At 36.5% G+C, this 27,065-nt stretch overlaps 1 pseudogene; it reads right to left on the bottom strand.

Annotated features, from left to right (window-relative positions):
- Nucleotides 1–4,215: 4,215 nt before the first annotated feature.
- LOC138804980 (heterogeneous nuclear ribonucleoprotein F-like) lies at nucleotides 4,216–5,428 on the bottom strand (annotated as a pseudogene).
- Between the last annotated feature and the right edge of the window lie 21,637 nt (nucleotides 5,429–27,065).

Raw genomic sequence — 27,065 nt, 5'->3', positions numbered from 1 at the left:
TGCAATATCTAGTATATGTATGAGTCAAGCAGAAAAGGTCAGATAAGGTGATGTTAGGAAAATGAACCCTAAGGTATGTATTTTAAATGTTTTTTTCTTTCAGCATTTGTTTCTAACACATTTATAAGATTATTTCTTTGTTGATTTGTATGTCCCTCCCCCACAGTATAACCCCTGCTTTCACTGTATTTGATGTTGGTATAAATTGTGGAGGGGAAGGGGAAAAATAAGTCGTTTAAATAAGGATACAGGTGGACCTGTTGCAACAATGAGAAGTACAAGTTGTTATGTCGAAAACGAACTTTACAACTTGGGGAGGGAGGATTGGGTTGGGGGGGATGATGGGAAGGGATGGGAAGGGTAAACAAAGGAGGAGGCTACAATGCTTGATAAGAAATGTACTCACTATCTTACCCATGTAATTGTAACCCCTCTGTACAATATTTTCACAATAAAAAATAAAAATTTAAAAAAAGAATTAAGAAAGTTAAAATAACTTCCCATTATGAAGTTTGTGGTGAGTGACCTGAAATGCCCCCACAGAAGTGATGTTAGAATTGTAAGATGCTGCGTGGGTTATGGCTCAGTGAGACTTAGGGTCCAGCATCATTTCACCTTTGTGTGGTTCACTTAGACTGGTAAGGCTTCTCAGATGAGTGAGTTAATTTTATCTATTATAAGATTGCCAGCATTTCACACTGGAAAAAATGAGAAAGACAGACATTGCGATGATTTTATATATTCTCTCATTATACCTTCTTCTCCTCTTAACACAGAGAAAAAACTTTTAGCCTGAAGGAAATGTTATAAGGAATGCAGGAATGCAGAAACACTTTCTAAAAAGACAATTGGAAATTATTTGATACCCAACTCTGTGTTTCTTTGCCTTTTGTAGTTAAATATATTAAAAAACATTTATTCACCAACACCCACTGACATTCATTGATGCACTGATGTGTGGTAGTTAATTTACTTTTCTTTAAAAGAATTAGCTCATGCATTTCTCTCAAAGATATTATGAAGCATATACTACTATATTTGTATTACATAAATGGGGACTGTCACATTAGAAATTTAGTTTAGGAACTTATTGCTCAAATTTAGTTCCAGTTCATCCTATTGGCTGAGGCAAATGTAAGCATTCCCTGGTGATGTTGGAACACTTAAATGGAAAGAAAAAAGTTTAATCATTTGTCATTATCTCTTGGAAATCTTGATATGCTCGCTCCAAGGTTTCTTTGCAGAAACAATTCATAAAATGCCTTTTAAAGGAGGTATTTTCATATGGGATAGGGTAAGATGGGGAGAACCATGAAAGGGTTGACATTGAACAAGAGGTATTTTTTCTCCAGTCGTGGGGCTTGAACTCTGGGCCTGAGCACTGTTCCTGAGCTCCTCTGGCTCAAGGCTAGTGATCTACCACTAGAACCATCGCTCCACTTCCTGCTTTTTCTGTGATTAATTGTAGATAAGAGCCTCATAGACTTTCCTGGCCTGGCTCAGATCCAAGTCTCCTGAGTAGCTAGGATTACAGGCATGAGCCACTGACAGTCAGTTTAAGATGCATTTTACTCATTATCTGGTGGTTGAAAATAAATCCCTTTATATAACTAATAAAAATAAAAATAAAAAATACACACACACATGGATACACAGATTTCTCCTTTTTCAGAAGTTGTAGAGTATCTGAAATAATTATAGTTACTTCTACAATCCTAAATTATTTCACTTCCAAACTAAGCTGACCTTAATCTTATGATTTTTCCAAATTTATCTTAATTTAATCTTAATCTTAAACTTTTCCCAAATTTCATGACATTAAGACCAGATTTCAGTTCCAGGTCTCAAGGAACTCCTTATTAATGAAACAACCTGAAGAACAGAATTTTCATTCAGTTATATAGGTTTTTGTAAATGCACTTGTTTAAGCTGGATAAATCATACTTTTATTTTAGTGGTATCATATTAGGACATTGAATTTATCGGAACCCCACTGTCTCTACCTTCGTCCATTAAATGATGCCATTTGTAGAGTTCTCCCTAACTCCAGAATGTGTGATAAACAATCCAGTTACATTCATGAATTTCAGTACTAACCAATGTGCAAATGCCTCCTACTTCACACAAGAATATCCATGAAAAGCATATCCTTGTGTCATTTCTAATCAAATAACTGAAACTTTGTTGTCTTACTCATATTCCCAACCCCTCCCTGTATTCTCACTCTGTTCTGGCTTACCTGACTTGTTCAGTCCTTACTGCTAAGAAAAGAAAGGAATAGGGGCATGGCTTAAGAAAAGAAAGGAATAGGGGCATGGCTTAAGAAAAGAAAGGAATAGGGGCATAGCTCAAGTAGTGGAACACTGGCCTAGTAATTGAGGTCCTGAGATCAATGCCCAGAACAGTCAAAAAAGCAAAGGAAGAAAATAAAAGAAATATGAAAACTTCTAGTGCTGCTAGAAAGTTTTTTAAAAACCAAATTGAATAGCAAATAAATAGACAAAAATAGAATATGGAAACTATTTAGCTTGACTTACCCATGCCAAAATATATATGCATAAATTCATACATGTATATAAATATGTACACTATAAATATGTACAGTTTTATTTATCAATTAATAATAAAAGGCAATCTACATGTACAAAATATAAGTGCCTAATAAAAATTCTTTTATGAAATACTTTGGCCCTAATAACAGATGTTAAAAAGAAAGCTTTCAAATATAATGGCCATATCACTGTACTTCTTATTATTTATTTGAATAAAGTTGACTGGAAATTAGTTAAAATCATTGAATTTGAGATTAATGCTATTATACTATTCTCTCATTCTACTTTAACTTTTACAGAGTTGAAAAGGAAATTGGGGGGTCCCAGCAGAGGGAATGAGAAGATCTGTTTGTTCCTCTGCAGGGCACAACAGCCTTGAAGATGGTATTTTGATGACTGTTGACAAAGCCCAGGTACTGCTACTGGCTTTTTCCTCCCGGACTCTGGACTACAGAGGTCCACTGAGAACTGGTCCTCTTCACTACAGTGGGAAAAGCTATCCCACATTCTTTAAAGCTACTAATACACACTTAAGCCACTCATACCAAAACCTGACAAAAAGAGTTGCTAATTTCACTTTGTAAAACATTTCAAAAAGTAAAATGTCAGCTATCAATATAATATCTGTTTCTGTCTCTCTATAAAATGCTCTATGTTCCTGAACTTCAAGGAGCTAGTAAATTGAATGGTGAGAATTATGCTTGTATTTTATTAGGAATGATTTCCAAGATTAAAGGTTATATTTTCTAATAAAAGAACTGTTCAAATATTGAATGATGATCCCTTCTCCTGGGAATGTATTTGTAGGTCTGACCTTTCCTCAGATTGAAAGACCCTGATGAGTCCCACTGTCTAAAACACAAATACCAGTGTCATCTACACATCAATATGTCCAAAACTAAATATCAAGCTTTGCCTCAAGTCTTTAATTGTTCACAAGTTCTAAATTCATCATATAGAACCACCATTCTTTGCAAATGTAAGGTATGCTTTTCTAATTCTATTTTTAATCCATGTTCTGTTTTCCTTTTTATCTACAGTCTGCTCAATAATTCAACAAATATTTGGCAGATTTCCCAATGTGTGTCCCCTGCTGTTGTGGTCACAACAAAGAAAATGAATAAACAAAACTCCTTAAGTGATTGATCACATGGTAGCTGAAGTGTAACAGATCCAGAAATAAAATATTTAGGCTCATTTGTTGATGTGGTTCAGGCCTGTAATCCTAACTACTAACTGTGATCTAAAGCTCATGGTTCAAAGCCAGCCCTAGCAGAAAAACCTGTGAGAGTCTTATCGCTGAGTAAAGTATCCAAAAATCTGGAAATGGAGCTGTGGCTCAATTGGTAGTGCACTAGCCTTCAGCACAAAAGCTCAGCACAGCACTCAGGCCATGAGGTCAAGCCCTTGAACCAGCAGCTACAACAACAAAAAAGCATTTATGAAAACTCAAGCAAGATGGCAGGTGTGGTGAAGTACATGCATAGGTCAGACATAGAGAGGGGAGAGAGACAGAATGTGATCCTCTTCTTATAAGAAGCTGTGCTCTACCATGATTTAACCTTATCCATCTCCCCAAAAACCATGGTGCTAATATCAGATTGGGGGTTTAGAGTTTCAGTATGTCACCTTTGAGAGGACGTAATTCAATCCACAAAACCCGTTAGTGTAAGAATGGGCGATTGTTCAATTGTTTATGCTGTGTCTCTTGATGGAGAAAACAGTAATTATTGGCTTTATTTAGATTATGAGATGGACTGCCATTCCTCTCATGTATTTCAGCCATTAGACTTTGCCCATAGGGTCTGCTTCTAAATAACTGTGCATCTGCCCAGACTTGCCTCCTGGTATACATAGCCAAACAAACAGCAGTCACACCAAGTTGTTTTCTGTTCCCCATAACACAATCATAGCTGGTACCATGACAGATTGTGAACTCGCCGTCCCCGTATCTATGGTCTTCCATGCCCGAGAGACAGTAGCTGAGGTCTCGCCTAAAGAGGTCGGTGGTGAAGCCACAGCCATCTCTGAGCCCGCTGTACTCCTCGTAGCCCCCATAGCCTGCACTGTAGGCGCTGGACCTCATTCGATCCAGGCCTGCCTGCTTCACAATGCCCATGTACCTCCGGGCAGTGCCAGGCCGGTCATAGAGCCCTAGGCGCGGCACAGACATGAACTTCAGAGGTGGGTCTGAGTAGGACCTAACTTCCTCCTGACTGCTCTTGAACACTTCACTATACCCGTGCCCTCTTCTCTCCTTGTGCTTCCCCAGGGCCTTCTCAGCTAACTCCTGTGAGGCAAACTGTACAAAGGCCTCCCCTGTAATCTTGCCCTCTGGGTCCACCTGTAGTGTGTTCCCATTGGGCACAATTTCTAACCCAGAGAAGCACTGAACTATTTCTTCTTTGGTGCATCCAAACTGGAGGCCCCGGAGCCGCGCGAAGCCATGGCTGGCGCTGTCAGCGCTGTTGGACCGCTGTGCATCAACAAGGAATCCATCTGGATTCTGTGAGACTTGAACACTCGAAGCTTTCCCTGTCTTTATTCAGGGCCAGTTTTACATCATCTTCAGATTCAAGTTCAACAAAAGCCCCACCACTCTGCCTGCCTTTCCTAGTGTAAATGAAATGGACTCCTGCAACCCACCGTGAATGGTGCAGTCAGAGAGGAAGTTCTGCACATCATCTGGGCAGGCACGGAGTTTGACCACAAAGCCTTCACCTCCCTCAGGGCCCAGCATCATGGACACTTTGCAGGACAGATGTCACACAAGCTTGGGTAGATTTTGTAGCTCAAACAACCACAGATGCCTTCAGTGGGAGATAAAATAGATGGCAGATTGTTCTCCAAGGAAGGTACGAGAGGTCTCGGTTTTCATCAAGCAACAGTGGATGACCGTCAGGAAACTCCAAATTTCACCCAACGCTTTAAGAATGCAGAGGGCTCCGAGGAAAGTCCAGGTGTATCTGCTTTTTGTTCTTATGCTCGGGCTCGGAGCCCCACTCTCCCACTCTCACATCCCGAACCTCGTCTGCCCTTGGTGCACCTAGAGCTCCATTTTTCATAGAAAGAAAACTGCACACTAGCAAACATATAAACAGATTATTTACATAACCTAACATCAGTACCCATATACTATTTGAGGAAACTGACAGTTCGTTGGTAGAAGAAACAATCTAATAGTGACAATACTAATTATTCCAATTAAGGGTATTTTTTCCTCTAAAAGCAAGACGATCAAATTATCCTACAAAACATTCCTGTAGTTGCATGTTTTTAATTCAGTGGTATAACTAGTTTTCATCAATTAATTTCCCCTAAAGGGAACTCATTAAGAGCATCTATCTCCTGAATAGGCATTGTATTTTCTATATCTGAGGTCATTTCTTCCACAAGTTCCATCCTTCCATCACCTCTTCTTCCATTAATCCATTCTGTAGATATGAAGTCCAACAGAATAAAGGCTACTCAGTATTTTTCAGTATTTCCTAATGTTAGTATCTGATTATTTCTTTTTCCATAAACCCTATTCATACCATCAGTGCACTATATTATCTGTTGGAGATGGGTTTGATACACCAACTAAAATTATGCGGAGACTTGTTCAATTTTCCTTATCTACTCTACTCATGACTCAAATGATTTATGTACTCTTAAATTTCAGGAATTTTAACTAAAGAGATAACTTTCCTCTTTAGAAATGTGACTAAAATAGCTTTTACTGCAAATAACCTATCTTCAACCATGATGTAGCTAACTTTTCTCTTTCTCTTTCCCTTCCTCTCGCTCTTTGTCTCTGTGTGTGTGTGTGTGTGTGTGTGTGTGTGTGTGTAAGATTATTTTAAATTTTACAGTAATGATGATGTACAGAGGTGTTATAGTTAAATAAATCAGGTAATCAGTACATTTCCTTTTTTAATTTAAATTTTATTATAAAGGTGATATACAAAGGGATTACAGTTACATAATACAGGTGATGTGTACATTTCTTTTTGAATAGTGTTACCCCTTCCCTCATTTTCTCCCATTTTCCCCTCCTGACCCCCTCTCCTAAACTTGTAAAATTCATTTCCATGATGCTGTCTACTGAGTATCTCTGTTGAATTGTTTCACCCCTTGTCCCACCATTTCTATGATTCCCCTTCCCTTCCTCAAATCAGATAAACTTATATACACCTCCTACATTTTCTTTTGAACTGTCATCCTCTCCCTCATTTTCTCTTAGTTTTCCCCTTTTGATGCCAACCCCAAGTTATATATCTCATTTCCAACATATTGTCTAGTATATTTCACTGTTGAATTGCTTCACTATTTGTCTCATCATAATCAAAAAACAGCAACAAGAGGAAATAAACCAAAGAAAAAAGGAAAGAAGAAGCAGCAGCAGAAGCAGAGGAAGAAGCAGAAACAGAGGAGGAAAAGGAGGAGAAGGAGGAGGGCATTAAAAACAACAGCAACAAAGATAAAAACCTCTTGTATCCCTATCTTGGGGTTCATTTCACTTAGCATCATCTTACATGGTTATATGTGTATAGCTTTTGACCTTTACTGCTTGTCCTAGACATATACTAGTTATTGCAAAAAAGGGAAACCATGGGACCTATGTTTCTTTGGGCCTGGCTTACTACACTTAATATGATTTTTGCCAAGTCTTTCCATTTCCTAACAAATGGGGCGATATCATTCTTTCTGATGGAGGCAAAGAATTCCATTGCATGCAAATATATATATATATATATATATATTATAGACACATATACATATATATCTATCACATTTACTTGATCTACTGAGGGGCATCTGGGTTGGTTCCATATCTTAGCTATGGTAAATAAGGCTGCAATAAACATAGTCGTTCTGGTACCTTTAGTGTGGTCTTGTTTGTGATCATTGGGGTAAATGCCCAAAAGTGGGATTGCTGGGTCATAGGGGAGTTCTATATGGAGTCTTTTGAGGAACCTCCATACTCCTTTCCAAAGTGGTTGAACAAGTTTACACTCCTCCCCAACAATGCAGTAGGGTTCCCTTCTGACTACATCCCTTCCAGCATCTGTTGTTATTAGATTTCTTGATTATAGGCATTTAACGGGGGTGAGGTATTATCTCAATGTTCTTTTGATTTGCATTTCTTTTATGGCTAGAGAGTTTGAGCATTTCTTCATGTGTCTGTCTATTGGCTTTTTTTTTTTTTGGTCGGTCATGGGGCTTGAACTCTGGGCTTGGGCGCTGTCCCTACACTCTTCAACTCAAGGTGAGCACTCTACCGCTTGAGCCACAGCACCACTTCCGGTTTTCTAGTGGTTTATTGGAGATAAGAGTCTCAGGACTTTTCCTGCCTGGGCTTGCTTTGAACTGCGATCCTCATATCTCAGCCTCACGGTGAGAGCCACCGGCGCCCGGCTTTCTCTTTAAGTCTTTAGCCCACGTATTAATGGGGTGGTTGTTTCTTTGAGTATTTGTTTTTAGGAGATTTAAGTTTTTGAGTTCTAAGTATATTTTAAATATGAGACCCATTTTTTTCCATTGCATTTTTATTGCCGTTGTTTTTAATGTACTTATAAAGTACTATGTTATTTTTTTGTTTCTTTTGTATGTTCTTCCCACATGGTATAACTGTATTTGATTCCAGTGCCCTGAATCTTGTATATACATTTTTTCTGATTGGGGAGGAGAAGGGAAATAACAAAATGTTGAAATAAGGATACAGGTTGACCCATTGTAACAATGAGATGTACAAGACACTATGTTGAAAACGAACTTTACAACTTGGGTAGGGGAAGGGAGAAGTTGGGGAGGTGAGGAGGGAAGGGATGATAGGGGTAATATAAAGGAGGAGGTAACAATGCTTGATAGAAGTGTACTCATTACCTTACTCACTTAACTGTAACCCCTTTGTACAGTAGCTTTACAATTAAAAATATATATTTAAAAATACTGAGAAAAAATCCTCCCTCTTACATGCCTTGAAGTTCATTTTGATGAGCATTGTTTCATATAATCATATGCACATAGCTCTTGAGTCCTTGCAATCCTCTCCTAGGAATATCCTTCTTTGTTCTCACTGTGTGAGTATTTAGACTCCTTTTTACAAATTAATCATGTCCAGGTATAATTATTTGTCTTTTACTATCCATTGGGTTTGCCTGTAGATTTATAGAGAGATTCTAATTATAAACTATGCAGCCTAAATTTCTTTGGGTCTGGCTTACTTTGTTTCATATAATATTTTCCATATTCTTATGAATGGGATAATATCATTGTTTCTATTGGAAGCATAAAATTCCATTGTATATATATTATATATATTCATATTTTTTGATTCATTAGTCCACTGAGGGGCATCTGGGTTGATTCCATATGTTGGCTCTGGAATGAACATAGTTGTTCTGATGGCTTTAGTGGGGCTTTGTTTGTGGTCAATTTGATAAATGTCCAGTAGTGGGACTGCTGGGTCATAGGGAAATACTTTGGCTAGTATTTGGGGAAACCTCCATATTGCTTTCCAGAATACTTGAACAAATTTACATTCTCACCAACAATGTAGTAGTAGTATTCCCTTTTGGCATCTGTTATTGTTAGTTTTCTTGAAAATGGCCATTCTCACTGGGATAAGGTGGAACCTAAATGTTGTTTTGATTTACATTTTTTATGGCCTCTTTATGTGTCTATTGAGCATTTGTATTTCTTCTTCAAAGTCTCTCTTTAATTCTTTAGCCCATTTATTGATTGGGTTGTTGTTTAGTTGTTATATTTCCTCACTAATTCCTATTACATCCATCAGTACTTTCACTGCATCTGCCTCAAAGTTTTATGATGCATATGTGACACAGATTCTTTGTGCACATTTCCTTCCACTCTGATCTTGTCATTTATTTCTAAAATTTTCAAACACATTGCTTCAAAGAAAACAAGACTAGAAAAAAAGAATGAAAAATTTAAGCCACACAATGAAGTCATATGTAATTTGTTTACCTGATAAATGAATATTAATGATGTCTATTTACTCTTTGCATAGAAAAGAGATTTCTGGGTCATACTTGTTTCCTTTTACCCTCCACCTCCTGATTCTTCTTTTTCTCTTACATCCTTGACTAATGTCAGGTTCCTTATTTCTCTCCCATTTTCTCCAACTGTAGAGTATGACAATCTGAATACTCCTGAACCAAAGAAGTTGATTTAATTATAGTTTTCTTCCCTTTCAAATCTACCTGCTTATTGCTGTTTATTCCAGATTCTTTACCTTTACATACATATTGACATGGTGACGAATTCCCCTGTAGGTACTTGTGTACAACTTCCTATATACCAAAATAATGCTATGAATTTGTTTAATTTTTTATCTTTTAAATTTTATTGTAAAGATGCTATACAGAGGGGCTACAATTACATGAGCAAGTCAATGAGTACATTACTTGTGGATCATTGTTACCCCTTCCCTTCCTTGTTGTTGTCCCCTATCCTTTCCCTCCCCCACTTAACCCCCTCCTCCCCACCTCACCCCATCCCCCCAGCCCGAAGTTGTAAAGTTCATTTCCAATATACTGTCCTGTGGTTATCCTTGTTGCCATAGGTCATCCTTTGTCCTTCTTTCAGTGTTTTGTTATTCCCCTTTCCCTCCCCAGATGTATATAGTGTGTGTGTGTGTGTGTGTGTGTGTGTGTGTGTGTGTGTGTATGTATATGCATATATACATATGCATATACAAGATGCAGGGTACCAAAATCAAGTACAATGACAACAGGGGATATGCCATAAAGGAAAGAGCTATCAATTTTTTAATTAGTTCTTTTTTAATAAAATCCACTTTGCAATAAAAAAAGAAAATACAATTTGCAAACCCAGAGGTTTAGTCTTTTCTATCATGTACCAGGGGTTCCAGTAAACACTTTGTACGATATACATGCCACTACAGTAAAATAAAGACTAGTTTCTTTGTTCCATTTTTTTTTCTGTCTTTCATATATCTTCAGTGCTTACCATTTCCAAGCCTCTGCTGGCCACTACGGATGTATTTACTGCCTCTGCAATTTTGCTTTGGACATAATTTCATATAAATAGAATCAAATACATTGCAAACATTGAAGACTAGCTACTTTTATTGACACATATTCATTTAACATTCATCTATATTTGTGTATGGAGAGAAGGTTTTCCTTTTTAACACTGAATAAGATTGTTTTTATTTTTCTATTTTTATTTTTTGGGTCCGGTCGTGGGGCCTGAACTCTGGGCCTGGGCACTGTCCCTCAGCTCTTCAGCTCAAGGCTAGCACTCTACCACTGGAGCCACAGAGCCACTTCCGGCTTTTTTCTTTTTTGCTTATGTGGTGCTGAGGAATCGAACCTAGGGCCTCTGGCATGCAAGGCAAGCACTCTACCACTGAGCCACCTTCCCAGCCCCTGGGGAAATTTATTTTTTAAAATTAAGTGAGTAATGTCTACAAGCAATGTGTCATGTTATCCATGTAATAATAATATGCTTAGTTGTTGTTAAACTGCCTAATTCTTCCAACCTGTTTGTATCATTTTACATTCTCAGCAAAAATGAGATTTCCTAATTCTTCATCTTTGCCAACAATTTCTAGGCCCCTAGTTATTCTTTTTTATGTTTATTTATTGATTTTATTTTGAGCATTTAATTTGGCGAATAGTGGCAGTTGTTAGTGTTTTAATTTACATTTTGTTAATGGAAAAATACATGACCTTATCTTTTCAGAAGCTTAGTTGTCAGAGGCATATACTCTTTCCTGGAAGGAGGAGGGGTATGTGTTCTGACCAAAGTTACATTGCATCTGTGAGGTTTTTTAAAAATTATTAATTTATTTTTTTAATTGTGAAAATACTGTACAGAGGGGTTACAATTACGTGGGCAAGATAGTGAGTACATTTTTTATCCAGAATTGTAGCCTCCTCCTTTGTTTACCCTTCCCATCCCTTCCCATCTTCCCTCTCCCCCCACCCAATCCTCCCCCCACCCCAAGTTGTAAAGTTCGTTTTCAACATGACAACTTGTACTTCTCATTGTTGCAACAAGTCCACCTGTATCCTTATTTAAATGACTTGTTTTTCCCCTTCCCCTCAACAAATTATACCGACATCAAATACAGTGAAAGCAGGGGTTATACTGTGGGGGAATCTGTGAGTTTTTTGCTGTTGTTTTGTTTTACTTTCTTTATGTTTGTTGTTCCATTTTTGAAGTTTGTTTGAAGTTTGTATAGATATATATATGTTCATTGATTACAAGATTGTTGTTTTAATTACAGGCTTACTCATATTTTATCTTCTGTTTTACCCTACATATTTCACTATTTTGTGTTTTATGTTTATGATTTGATTTTTATTTAAGATATATGGTCTAAGCTTTGAATCATTATCTTGTAATTAGTTCCAGTATCAGTTCCTAAATGAAAAAGAATATATTCCCTTCATTGAATATACTTGATGTATTTATTAAACTCTAGTTGTCATCACAAATAAAATAAAATTTAAAAAAAAGTCTAGTTGTCAGTATTTTTAGAGGTCAATTCCTGGCTCACTTTGCCCTATGTTCTGTTATTGATTGATGTGTGCATTGATGTGCCAATACCACACTGACTTTATTATTACAGCTTTACAGTAAGCTAAAATAAGTAGAATAGTGAGTTACCTGATTTTCTTCACTCTTCTGTGCCTTTGATATTTTCTGAGTAATTTTAGAAAGAATTTCTTGATGTATAGAAAAATGTTTGCTAAGAATTTAATTAGGATTGTGCCAAAGTTTTAGATTAAGTTAGGAAAATTGTATCTTAAATGTATTGAGACTTCTTCCCTATGGACCTTGTTAATGTTTTCAAATCTCAAAATTTCACTAAACTATCCTTAGCACATATAGAAAAAACATCCTCTTTTTCAGCTCTGTATTATACATTGTTATTAAGATACTGCGTATTGCTTATGTTTTACTAATGAGAGATATAGTTTGAAATTTTTTGCAATTTCTTTTCTAATTGAATTAAATTGATTGTATATTTTTCTCTAAGGCTTTCACTTAAAGAGAATGTTTGTTTTTAAAATCAGTCTAGCAATGGACATAGAAAATCAACATGAAAAACTGATGAATAATGGCAAATTTGGATAGAAATCATCTATAGAATGTGTGGAGCACTCCAAATTTATTTTCTTGTTCTCTCTCTCTCTCTCTCTCTCTCTCTCTCTCTCTCTCTCTCTCTCTCTCTCTCTCTCTCCCTCCCTCCCTCTCTCTCCCTCTCTCTCTCTCTCTCTCTCTCTCTCTCTCTCTCTCTCTCTCTCTCTCTCTCTCTCTCTCTCTCTCTCTCTCTCTCTCTCTCTCTCTCTCTCTCTCTGTACAGTATAAGGGTTTGAATTTGGGGCCTAGATACTGTCCCTTAGCATTTTTGCTCAAGGTTGGTGCTCTACCATTTGAGCCACACTTTACTTCCAGATTTCTGTGTTTAGTTGGAGAAAAGAGTTTTCTGGGCTTTCTTGCTCAGGATGGCTTTGAACCATGATCTATAGATCTCAGCCTCCTGAGTAGTTAGGACTATAGGAGTCAGCCCCTGGCAACCAGTTTCAAATATTTTGATTACACACTAGAATAGTAGTTGGCAATGCCATATGGTATGTCACTATGGCAAAGTCACACCCATGCCTCATTCCTACTTGCTGATCTGGTGATAATAAGCTGTTATTTTATAAATTTTAGAAGGTGGATTTTTGGATAAACCACAAGATCAGTAAAAATTTTCCATATTAATAGCCAAGAATGCACTGGTCAACTTAAATGAGTATCTTAGTGTTAAATAAACATTTATCTTGCCCATGGATACATGGAATGTAACTCTATATTAATTAAAAGATGCAATCACAAATCCAGACACATTATTACTATGGTATCATTGTGGCACAATTACAAAAAAAACTATAAGAATATCATTAGACTATGTATGCAGCAGACAAACACACAAGGATTTCATTTTCCCACTGTAGCTTTAGTCAAGCAATCAAGCTAAACTAGTACAGACTTCCTAGTGCTCTACCCTGTCTGATGAGAAACATTCAAACAGTTCTTGACTCTGTCTTCCTGAAAGAGCATACTGAGTTGCTGTCTTCCTGAAAGAACATACTGACTTGAAATTTGAGACAAGTGAAAATACCTGAGTTTAGGTTGGAACACAAATTAGGAAAATGAGATAAGTGGTCAGAATGAAGGCTAAAAAATAAGAAAGAATTTTAAGGTATTTAGTTGCTACAAATCACCAATGAATCAGCCTTGTGATATAGCTGCCAGATTTGAAATTAAAAGAAGAAGCCTGTTGGAGAGTTTCCTGAAGCATTAATTTATAAAACACCTTCATCTCATTTTTTCATAACATGAACTAAAGGCATGAAATTTAAGTGACTTGTTCCAACTCATAAATACATTGCTATAACTGGAAATGGGGCCAGCTGTGACTCCAGAGGCTGCATGATCTCTCCTTTGCTTAAATGTGAATAAATGAGGAAATTCAGAATCACAACACAGGACACATTGAAGACTGTAAGAACTATATAGAAAATGGGAGGACTAGAATGTCATGATTGCATGATTCCAACACATGATGACACAATAATGATACAAAAGATAATATGAAAGCAAGTGAATGGAATTTAAAGCCAGCAAGATGTATGTTAAAGTGTAAACATATAGAGAATTAAGGGGGTTACTAAGAAATAAGATTTTTAACAACAAATGTTTGTTTCTCAAGTAAAGATGATTTTCCAACAGATTTATTGTCATCATCTTCATCATTATGCATATAATAACTATTTTTATTGTCATACTTTAATTGTACTAAGGAGCAGGGGGTATTAGGATAGTTTTACACATGTAATCAATGTGTCACAATCACCTCACTGTCTTTCCTACTCTCCTCCATTCCACTCCCCTTTGTTAAAATATTTGCAACCATTTTCATTGTTTTATTTTCATATATGCACACAGACTTCATCAATACTATTTATAAATAATATTTATCCTCATTCATACGCCTACTGATGCCTAGCCCGACAGAGGCTATTTTATTTCCCTGTCACTTGGAATGAATAGCAAGTGATTTTATTATGATATTTCAGACTCACATATATTGTTTTGCACAGAATAATCCTCTTTATTGCTTTCTCTTCCATTGCTCCATCCAATCCCCTGTTCAACAGATTTTATTAATAGGGAATTTAAAAAATTGTAAAGTGTCTTTGCCAGATGATATTATACTCTGGCCTTGAGAGTATTTTTGATTTTATAATATCCTGGAAGTACACACTTAATAGAGAGGATATCTATATCAACCCATGGATATTTTGTTCTGACTTCTTCCCTTAAGCCAAACTCTCCAAAAGATATAATAATAATTGAAAGAAAGTCCACTTTGGCTTCAGGATGCAGATTCGACTTAACTATTAGAGTGCATCATTGTCCACGATCACAGTTTCCCATGAGATGATGCATGATATGATTTAGGTAAGTGCAACATGTTACTCACTTCAAAACGTGCCTCATATCCTGCTTCCCCTAGGACTAAATAACAGCTTGTCGTTAGACTAATCATACTCTGCTCTTAGGTCATCTGGCCCTGCTTTTTTCCATTACTGACTGGCTGAATGACCCTGATCAAATTTCAGCTGTCTCATGGGTGTGTGGAATGGTACTACCAGTCTTCCAATCTAATTTACCGTGGGAATATAATGTGACTCAGGAGTGATCTATTGGAGTGACAACAATGCACAGGAGACAGTGAATTCCAGAGAACATTGTTCACAGCAGAAGAAACATCAAGGCCCATAATTTAACACCCAACCCAGAGAACAAAATAGTAAATTTCTATCTTATAATCTGAAATATGCATACATACATATGGATTGCATGTGGTAATTAAAGTACTGATTGGAGAGCGGTATGTTAAAGTTTTCTAAGGATTTTTAATGACGGGACTAACTCATGTAGATACAATACTACTGGTAGACTCCTAGATATTTATAGAGAGATATTGAACAGAGTATAAGAATGTAAAACAACAACTATGTATAAAGGCAGAGGTTATTTGCATGTGTTATTTCACTAATCCTCATGATAACCAAATTATTAATTACAATTTTCTCCATTCTACACAGAAGAAAAATTTATTTTAAAGAAAAAGATTTTCCAACTCAGCTTATGTTATTTGAGGCATATATTGGCACAATTGAATTTTAATTTTAATACGGAAATTAATACAGTGTTTAAATATAATTATATATGCTTTTAACAATCAAATGTTTAAGATAGTAGTCATAATGTCATGGTAAAATGGTCATAGCAGATAACTGCAACAAAATACTGTGGAGACATAACCTATGAAGAAGCTATTTGGGAAGAAAATACAATTTTGAATAGCAAATTTTTTGTCTCACTTAAACCCAGCTCTCTAAGGATAGTGTGATGATTTTCTTACCACTCATAGCAGTAGAACTGAAGTGGAGGAAGGATAAAGAGGGCATAATAAAAATACAGTAGGAATATCATGTAAAAAATGGTATCAGGCAATCCTTTTTATAGAAAGCAAAGGATATAGGTGCCATTCACCAGGAAGTCCCTGAAAACACTAAGGAATTGTTTTCACCAGTATATAACCTACAGCTGAAGATACTACCAGATGTAATTTTAGGACCGCTGGAACTGGGACATACCTGCATTACCCTAGATGCTTATGAGTTTCCATTTGATATATGTGCAGGCTAAGTCTAATCATTTCTTTAACCTCCTAATTGTTAAATCATCACTTTACTTAAATGAAATTTTGAAAATTAAATCTATCAAATTTTGACAGTGTTTTCTCTTTATAATAATCACTATCACAGACTGAGACTTTCTGTTCCTATCACTGTCTTAATCACTATTCATTTTGTATTAATAATATGAATTAATTCTCATTTAGTAATGCTAATCCTGTGACATAGCTACTATTATTATCTTCTGTTCATAGATAAGTGAATTGAGGCTCACAGTACTAAACCAGAACTAATCAACATTATTACTCAGAATAACCATCCTGAAATTTAACAGCTTCAAAACATCAATAATTTTTCTTGCTTACAATTGCACCAGTGAGAGATTGGTGGTCTCTATGGGTTCCCTCATAAATTGTACTGGATCCTGTGTGGTGAGGAGCAGTACCCCAATGTCTAGAGCATCATCTGAAGTGTTTAAATGGTTGTGGCTGGGTGTAAGAGCTGGGATAACCCATGTGTCTGATGTTTCATTTAATTAAGGTCACCACAAGACTAGGAGTTGTCTCTATATAATTCTTTCACAGTAACATTTCTAGAAGATGTGTTTATCATGTCACTTCTTGACTCTGTTAGCTAATGTCTCATTGGCTACCAAAGTCTCATGACTTCTATCACCTTAGGAAAGGAGTCAATACAGTCAAGGAAACAAATAATGTATATGTTTAATGGATGAGGAGAGCCATCAGAATGATCATTTTGTTTAGTTTGACTTCTTGTATACAGATGTATGGGGGGGGGTAGGTGTATCATGTAAAAATAGAGAGAATAAAATTTCTAAGTATAGAATGTCTGTTTCTAAGGATTGAAACCATGTCTGTTGTAGCCTACCATTTACATGTAAATAAATGAGAACCATTGTAGAAAAAGCTTGACAGCTGAAGACACCAATTATTGGCATGGCTTAACCAAAGAATAGAGAAGTACCAAAATCCAACAGAGAAGTTGTAACAAAAAATGTGCAATGTATGATATTATTGAAGAACATGAAAATAGATGGAGTGAATGAAAACTAAGAAAAGATAAGAAGAGTCAACCATGGAGGGAATTTCTTTGGAGTATTTTATTGAGAATCCACCTGCAATGCTACCTGGCTTGGAGTGGGCAGACACTGTGTGCTTCTATTGCCAGCCTCATATTCTTCCAGTTATCCTGTTTGCTTATTTCTACAGCTCTATCTTGGAGTATTTATTTTGGACTATTAGAATTTAAAGAGTAAAAGAACCGTCATTTTACATACAGAGTAAAATCAAAATAATATATGACAAAATAATATATAACCCTTTTCTTCATTGGGAGAATCAACATGTGTATAGCACCTGCTACACAGCATGTTTTATATCATTTTTGCAGCTTAATGAACAAAATTTTGCAGTTTAACAATCTTAAGAGAAAACTTTAAAGTGGTTGTGCCTTTAAACTTTTTCTTTTTGATTAAGATGAGGAAAATAAATGTGAAGATGACAACTTACTATTGACATGCTCTTTTTGTTCTGTTCTTTATTTCAATCAAGCTCAATCCTACTGAAAGGAAGGATACTGTGTTAGAAGTCCACTGAGATATGAAAGTTGGCTCAAACATTTACTCTGAGATATTTCTGACATGATATCACCTCTCTGACTGCAGGTACTTTGCAAATTAAAGATTGAGCAATATTTTTCTACATGTCCTTTAGTTCCAAAATTGTTTCTAACGTTCATGAAAATTTCAAAATGAACACCATTAATTGAAGTGCCATCTAGTGTTCATTTATATTATTTGATAGTACTTAATCAAAATAGAAAATCATTTAAAAGAACATCAAAACCTACAAGAAATAAACAGTGACTATTTACTGGAAGTACACCTCACTGTAGATTTTATTCATCTATTTTTATAATGCTTATAAAGTAGGCATTTAAAATATCAAAATTATTGCTCTCAATGAATGGTCACAGAAGGCTGCCTAGAGAAATAGACACTACCTGCTCTACAATTGAGAACATTATACTTTCACATCTCATATTAACAATAAAAGGACTAAGCGGTCTCATTACATTTCTATGTAATTAGTGTTACATACATTTTAACCTCAAGTAGTTACATGTATTTGAATAGTAACCAGCACTATTGTATTTGAACTGTGTAATTACACACTGCATCACTCAATGGCACAAAATGTGTAATTATGAAGTTCTCCAAAATATCAGGAAACACACATGTATATGGAGTGGGAGAATTACAATGAGACTATGTGGCCTGTGGCTTCCCACTCCTTATTTCAGTAACCACTTAACTTCCTAAACTGTGTAATTAAGCATGGAGCTAGTTTGGAAGACAAACTGCATCTAATATATTAACAGCATCTCTTATTCATAAACAGCTAACAAGTATTCACCCAGTTCACATCAATGGATTTCCTTGCACATAATGGAAGTAATTTTGCACTCTCCACATACACACAGTTATATTTTGTTCTTAAGAAAAGATTCTAAAAATATTTCTTACCAACAACTCAAAATGCCTGGAGTTGGTATTATATACATTTTTCCAACTTCACAAAACACAATGTCTCAGAGAAGTTTAGTGGATGAAGTATGCTCAGCAGAGAAGGAACACCACCCAGGCAGAACTGGAAACTGGATTGCTTTCTTGCTTTCTCTATAGATGGGAAATTGTAATGAGACTTTCTAAAAGAGATGGCCAAATATGTGGTTTTCAAGTAATTCTGAGGACACAAGATTTTTCATTTAAGTTAGTTTAGAAAATTTTTTATTTGGGGGGCTGGGAAGGTGGCTCAGTGGTACAGTGCTTGCCTTGCATGCCTGAGGCCCTGGGTTCAATTCCTCAGCACCACATAAACAAAATGAAAAAAGCCGGAAGTGGCGCTGTGGCTCAAGTGGTAGAGCGCTAGCCTTGAGCTGAAGAGCTGAGGGACAATGCCCAGGTCCAGAGTTCAGGACCCAAGACCGGACCCCCCCCCCCCAAAAAAAAGAAATTTTTTGACTTTGGGAAGAAAACTGTCTTAGAAATGTACATGAAAATAAGGTCCATTTCTGGATTTCCAATTCTACTCCATTGGTCCTGAGGTCTGTTCTTGTGCCAGTATCAAGCTGTTTTGATTACTATGGCTTTGTAGGAAAGTGTGAAATTTGGTATTGATATTCCTCCAGCACTGTTCTTTCTGTTAAGGATTGTTTTTGCTATTCGGGGTCTTTTATTGTTCAATATGAATTTTTGGATTGCCTCTTCTATTTCCTTGAAGAATGAGGTTGATAGGTATTGCATTGAATTTGTAGCCATCTAATATTCGATAAGGGAGCTAAAAAAATAGAATGGAAGAAAGGTAGCCTCTTCAGTAAATGGTGTTAGCAAAATTGGTTAATCACTTGTAGAAAACTAAAGCTAGATCCTTATATATCACCCTGCACCAGAATTCACTGAAAATGGATCAAAGATCTCAGAACCAAAGCAGACACTCTGAAAACATTAAAGGATGTAATAGGAGAAACCCTAGGTCTCCTTGGCACAGGCCGAAATTTTCTTAATAGAGACCCAGAAACACAACAAATCAAAGAAAGGTTGGACAAATGGGATTGCATGAAATTGCAGAGCTTCTGCATGGCAAAGGACATAGCTAGCAGGATCAATAGAAAGCCCACAGACTGGGAGAAGATCTTCATCAGCCATACAACAGACAAGGGTCTCATATCTAAAACATACCTGGAACTCAAAAAATTAAATATCTCAACAACAAATTCTCAAAGAAACAATTGCCCAATAAATAAGTGGGCTAAAGACTTAAAGAGAAACTTCTCTGAAGAGGAAAGAAGGATGGCCAATAAACACATGAAGTCAGTCTGGAGTTAAGTGCCCTCTTCTACCTACAACTACTTTCAAAAATTGGAGGTGATTTGCTGTGGTAAAGATCATGAATGGTTGACCAGGACCGGCACTCCTTTCCCTTAATGAGCTGAAGCCAAAATCCAAGGGTAGCTCACTCAGTAATGTGGTTCTCCTTTGGAGATGATCTTGGACCTGTCCTCTCTTCCTACCCTCTGAACTGGGAAACCACTCCCAGAATTCAGGTCCTGCTTATTATCAATATTTTATCACCAAGTGTATTTAATCATCTGAAACTGTAATGCTGCCCATGTTCCAAATAAAGGGTGAGAATAGAACCAAAGTCATAACTCCAATCTAAACACAGTTGATATCTGTTTAAAAAAAATCTTTCCTAGATATAAGGTGAAAGTTAAAAGTTACTCTTGAGCCAGGCACTGGCGGCTCATGCCTGTAATCCTAGCTACTCAGGAGGCTGAAATCTGAGGACAGTTCAAAGCCACTCCAGGCAAGAAAGGCTGTAATCTTATCTCCAATAAACCATTCAGAAAACCAGAAGTGGCACTGTGGCTCAAGTGGTAGAGCGCTAGCCTTGAGCTGAAGAGCTGAGGGACAGGGCCCAGGCCCAGAGTTCAAGCCCCACAATGGACAAAAAATAAAATAAAATAAAAAATAAGTTACTCTTGGCTTATTTTCTTTCTTGCCTAAACCAGTTCAAAAGAAAATATATTTTCCATGTTTATACTGAATTGAAGGCTTACTGCTGCCATTAACAGCTAGGGTGAGGTTTTTTTCTCCAGCAGCTGACATTAAGCAGCCTCAGGGTATTTCAGGTTAATTATTATTGGAGCATGCTAAAACTTTCTCAAGTTTTATCATCCTGTAGACAGTAATTCACTCCTTTCTGGAAATAATTGTGGGATGCAATTTTTCTGAGAAGACTTGTAAAGCTAAAGGCAAGCTATTTGAGTTTGTTCTCTTATCCAAAAGATGAAATTAATAAGTAAACTACACTGCAGAGTACACACAGAAACAGTAATACTAAGGAACTTGAAGCTGTGCAGTTGGAAAAAAGCACATACTCAGTAAAAGAAAATGGTGACATTTATGGTGTTAAGCTCCATAAATTTAAACTAGATTTGAGTGAGTTTGGGGGGAGAAAGTTGAAATGGAAGTAATTACCTGTACTTTGCTAACTTAAGATTCATAAGTTATGCTGATAGAGAAATATACACATTTATATGTTTTTACAAAAAAGATGATTTCTTTGTTGCTTTGTATGTCCCTCCCCCACAATACAACCCCTGTTTTTGATGTTGGTCTTATTTGGGGAGGGGAAGGGAAAAACCAAATTGTTTAAATAGGGACACATGTGGACCTATTGCAACAATGAGATGTACAAGATGCTATGTCAAAAAACAAAGTTTACCACTTTGGCCTGGGGTGTGGGGGCTGGGGAAGGGGGAAGCAGGGCTGGGGAAGATAGGAAAGGATGGGAAGGGGAAACAAAGGAGGAGGCAACAATGCTTGGCAAGGAATATACTCATTACCTTGCCCATGTAATTGTAACCCCTCTGTACAGTATTTTCAATATACATATATATATATATATATATATATATATAAAATAAGGCCCAGAAGTGGCGCTGTAGCTCAAGTGGTAGAGCGCTCGCCTTGAGCTGAAGAGCTGAGGGACAGTGCCCAGGCCCAGAGTTCAAGTCCCACGACCGACAAAAAATAAAATAAAATAAAAAATAAATAAATAAATCAGGCCCATTAGAATGATGGCTTTATCAGCTAGTGTGATGCCATGTTTATAATATGCATCGTGCATAGATCCAGCCATAGTCAAATGTCTATGAGGAAGCAAACCAACAATGTCTTAGCAAAACAAGACAAAAGTATTATCAGAAGATCAGATCACTAGTGACTCACATCTGTATTCTTATCTATTCAGAAGACTGAGATCCAAGCATGGTGGCTTGAAGCCAGCCTGAGCAGGAAAGTCTGTAAGATGCTTAGCTTTCTTACCTCTTTGTGGCAGAGCACCGGATCTCAAATGGAAAAAAAAAGCTAAGTAACAGCAGCAGGTAGGTCCAGATTCCAAGCCCCAGGATTAGCACAATGAAAAAAAATAAAATAAAGGAAAAGAAGAAGAAACAAAGAAAAAGAAGAAGGTATAAGAACTACCTAAAAGAAACATGAGGAACTTCCTTGCACTTAAACTGAGTTTAAAGACCTACCCCAAGCATGTAGTTTTTAGATAGCTTAAAATTCCCAATAGAGAAGATTCTCACATGAGAAGAGACAATGGATTGTCTGAGAAAATAAAGGTTGAGTAATAAAAGAGAGAGAAGTTTTCAAGAGTATGCAGGAGGAAATCCTGGACAAAAGGATAAATCAAGTGCAGAGTCTCCTGGGTCCACAAATGAAAGCTAAGCCAGATCAACTTAAAGCAAAAGAACAAGAGTATGTAGGCAGTGAGCACTCCCATACTGGGTATGAAAGCCAGATCTAAACCCTGTCTGTCTTCTGAGAGCAACAGGAAGTGTTTGGAAGTTAAATTGGAAATTGATAATTGAATGAAAATATCCAAACTATACATAGCATGAAATCACATGTGAGAATAAGTCCCACTGTCGTAGAATCCTATTAATTCCCTATTTCAAAAAAACAATTAATTAATATAAAACTTCTTGATTCTTAGCAATTCCCTTTTATGTGTATTATAAACTTCTGGAGGTATTTCTTTGTGATTTGTTTGAAGTTTTTGCATTTAAGGGAGCACCAATCAAATTATTCTAGAGATATCTATACATTATTCACTTGTTATATCTTTATAGAGATATCTATACATTATTCACTTGTTATATCTTGATCATTCTGAGGTATTAGAATACCTCAGAGTGATCAAGAGGAATTGAACTCATTAATCAACATGTTGCATTGAAATCCCTTTATATAATTATTTAAAGATAATAATAATGATAATATTTCCTCAAACAAGTTTTTCTTCTCTATCTTTCAAGTTAATCAAGAAGAGAACCTACCTTTCATTTTTAGTATACAGTTAGGTTTTTCTTAGAAAAATATTGAAAGAAAACCTATGAATATGAGCTCTGACTGATACTCATGAAGCACAAGAACTTTGAGATTCATTGACTTTCTAAACATGTGTCTTCAATGAATAAAATTAGAATTTATTTTTTAATTTGATTTTATTGTCAAGATGATGTATAGAGGGGTTACAGTTACATACATAAGGTAGTGAGTACATTTCTTTTTTTATTATGAAAATACTGTACAGAGGGGTTACAATTACATGGGCAAGATAATGAGTACATTTATTATCAAGCATTGTAGCCTTCTACTTTGTTTCCCCTTCCCATCCCTTCCCATCCTACTCCCACCCCCCCACCCAATCCGCCCCACTACCCCCCTCCACGTGCACCAAAGTTATAAAGTTCATTCTTCAACATAAGGACTTGTACATCTCATTGTTGCAATGGGTCCACCTGTATCTCTATTTAAACGATTGGTTTTTCCCCTTCCCCTGCACAAATTATAGCCACATCAAATACAGTGAAAGCAAGGGTTATACCATGAGGGAGAGACATACAAAGCAACAAGGAAATAATCTTAAAAATGTGTTAGAAACAATCACATGAAAGAAAAAAACATTTGAATACAAATCTTAGGATTTATTTCCCTAACTTCACCTTTTCTGACCTTTTCTGCTTGACTCAGACATATACTATATATTACAAATAAGGGAAACCATGGGACCTATGTTTCTTTGGGCTTGGCTTACTTCACTTAATATAATTTTTTCCAAGTCTTTCCATTTCATTACAAATGGTGCAATGCCATTCTTTCTGATGGAGGCATAGAATTCCATTGTGTATATATACCACATTTTCTTGATCCATTCATCTACTGAGGGGCATCTGGGTTGGTTCCATATCTTAGCTATGGTAAATAGTGCTGCAATGAACAGTCATGCTGGTAGCTTTAGTGTGCTCTTTTTTGTAAACATTTGGGTAAATGCCCAAAAGTGGGATTGCTGGGTCATAGGGGAGCTCTATGTGGAGTCTTTTGAGGAACCTCCATACTACTTTCTAAAGTGGTTGAACAAGTTTACACTCCCACCAACAATGCAGTAAGGTTCCCTTCTGTCCACATCCCCTCCAGCATCTGTTATTGTTAGAGTTCTTGATTTTAGCCATTCTAACTGGAGTGAGGTGGTTATCTCAATGTCATTTTGATTTGCATTTCTTTTATGGCTAGGGAGGTTGAGCATTTCTTCATGTGTCTATTGGCCATCCTTTCCTCTTCAGAGAACTTTCTCTTTAAGTCTTTAGCATATTTATTTGTTGGGCAGTTGTTTCTTTGAAGATTTCCGGTTGGGGGATTAATTTTTTGAGTTCCAGGTATATTTTAGATATGAGACTCTTGTCTGTTGTATGGCTAGTGAAGATCTTCTCCCATTCCGTGGCCTTTCTATTGATATTGCTAGCTATGTCCTTTGCTATGAAGAAGCTCTGCAACTTCATGCAATCCCATTTGTCCAACCTTTCTTTGATTTGTTGTGTTTCTGGGTCTCCATTAAGAAAATTTTGGCCTGTGCCAAGGCCAAGGAGACCTAGTGTTTCTCCTATTCCATCCTTTAATATTTTGAGTGTCTGCTTTGACTCCAAGGTCTTTGATCCATTTGGAGTTGATTCTGGTGCAGGGTGATATATAAGGATCTAGCTTTAGTTTTCTACAAGTAGTTAACCAATTTTGCCAGCACCATTTACTGAAGAGGCTGTCTTTCTTCCATTCTATTTTTTTAGCTCCCTTATAAAGATTAGATGGCTATAGGTCTGTAGGTTCATTTCTGGCTTTTCAATTCTATTCCATTGGTCATGAGCTCTGTCTTGTGCCAGTTACCAAGCTGTTTTGATTACTATGGCTTTATAGTAGAGTTTGAAATTTGGTATTGATATTCCTCCAACACTGTTCTTTCTGTTGAGGATGGCTTCTGCTATTCGGGGTCTTTTATTGTTCCATATGAATTTTTGGATTGCCTCTTCTTTTTCCTTGAAGAATGAGGTTGGAATTTTGATGGGTATTGCAGTGAATTTGTAGATAGCCTTGGGAAGTATTGCCATTTTCACGATGTTAATCTTTCCAATCCAGGAGCATGGGAGTTTTTCCGATTTTCTAAGTTCTGTTTTGATTTCCTTTTTAAAGTTTTCATCATAGAGGTCCTTCACTTCTTTGGTTAAGTTAATTCCTAGGTATTTTATTTTTTTGTGGGGCTATTACAAATGGAGTTGCTTTCCTAATTTCAGCCCCACTTTTTTCATTGTTGGCATACAGAAAAGCCATTGATTTTGGGGGGTTGATTTTATACCCTGCTACTTTGCCAAAGTTTTGAATCAGCTTGAGTAATTTGGGAGTGGAGTCCTTGGGATTCTTTAAATACAAGATCAGGTCATTTGCAAAGAGGGAGAGTTTTACTTGTTCTTTCCCTATTTGGATCTCCTTTATGTCTGCATCTTATCTTATTGCTATAGCTAGGCATTCTAATACTAGATTGAAGAGAAGTGGAGAGAGTGGACATCCTTATCTTGTTCCTGAGTTAAGAGGAAATGGCTTTAGTTTTTCACCATTAAGTATAATGCTGGCTGTAGGTTTGTCATATACAGCCTTTATTGTATTGAGGAATGTTCCATGGATTCCTAATTTTTACAAAACCCTCATCATAAAGGGGTGTTGGATCTTGTCAAATGCCTTTTCTGCATCTATTGAGATGACCATGTGGTTCTTATCTTTGCTCCTGTTGATGTGATGAATAATATTAATTGATTTGCATATATTGAACCAGCTTTGCATCCTTCAAATGAATCCTATTTGATCATGGTATATGATTTTTTGGATGGATTGTTGAAGTCAATTGGCCAAAATTTTGTTGAGAAGTTTTGCATCAATGTTCATCAAAGAAATGAGTTTATAGTTCTCTTTCTTTGATGAGTCCCTGCCTGGTTTTGGGATGAGGGTTATGATGGCTTCATAGAATGTGTTCGGAAGTGAACTTTCTCTTTTAATTTCATTGAAGCGTTGGAGGAGTATTGATGTGAGCTCTGCTTTGAAGGCCTTGTAGAAATCCACTGTAAACCATCTGGTGCTGGATTTTTCTTAGATGGGAGGTCTCTTATTGCTGTTTCTATTTCAAGGCTTGATATGGGCTTGTTAAGATGGTTTAACTCATCTTGGTTTAGTTTTGGCATGTCAATATTTGCTAGGAAAAGGTCCATTTCTGTCAAGTTCTCAAACTTATTAGCACAAAGTTTTGAGAAGTATTAACTTATAATGGTCTGAATCTTGGTTGTTTCTGTGCTGATGTTTCCATTCTCATCTCTGAGTTTATTTATTTGGGTGTGTTCTCTTCTTTTTCTGATAAGATTTGCTAAGGGTCTGTAAATTTTGTTCATTTTTTTGAAGAACCAACTCTTTCTTTTGTTAATTCTTTTTATAGTTTTTTAAATTCTAATTCATTTAATTCTGATTTAATTTTTATTATTTCTTTCTGTGTACTGGATTGGGGTTTATCTTGCTGCTCTTTGTCAAGGAGGTTTAGATTTGTCATTAAATTGTTGGTTTCAGATCTCTCCAATTTGTTGATATATAAACTCAGAGCTATAAACTTGCCCCTGAGTATTGTCTTTGCTGTGTCCCAGAGGAGTTGGTAATTTATGTGCTCATTTTTGAATATCATGAACATTTGAATTTCTTTTCTAATCTCTTCCATGACCCATTCGTGATTGAGCAGTGTGTTGTTCAGCCTCCATGTGATACCGGACTTTCTTTGGTGGCTTTTGGTGTTGAGTTCTAATTTTATTCCCTTGT

Source organism: Dipodomys merriami, unplaced genomic scaffold, assembly GCF_024711535.1.
Source record: "Dipodomys merriami isolate MVZ:Mamm:240054 unplaced genomic scaffold, mDipMer1.0.p SCAF_38, whole genome shotgun sequence".
Taxonomy (NCBI): Eukaryota; Metazoa; Chordata; class Mammalia; order Rodentia; family Heteromyidae; genus Dipodomys; species Dipodomys merriami.
The sequence above is the reverse complement of the archived record's forward strand: the minus strand, read 5'-3'. Positions and strand labels throughout refer to the sequence as shown.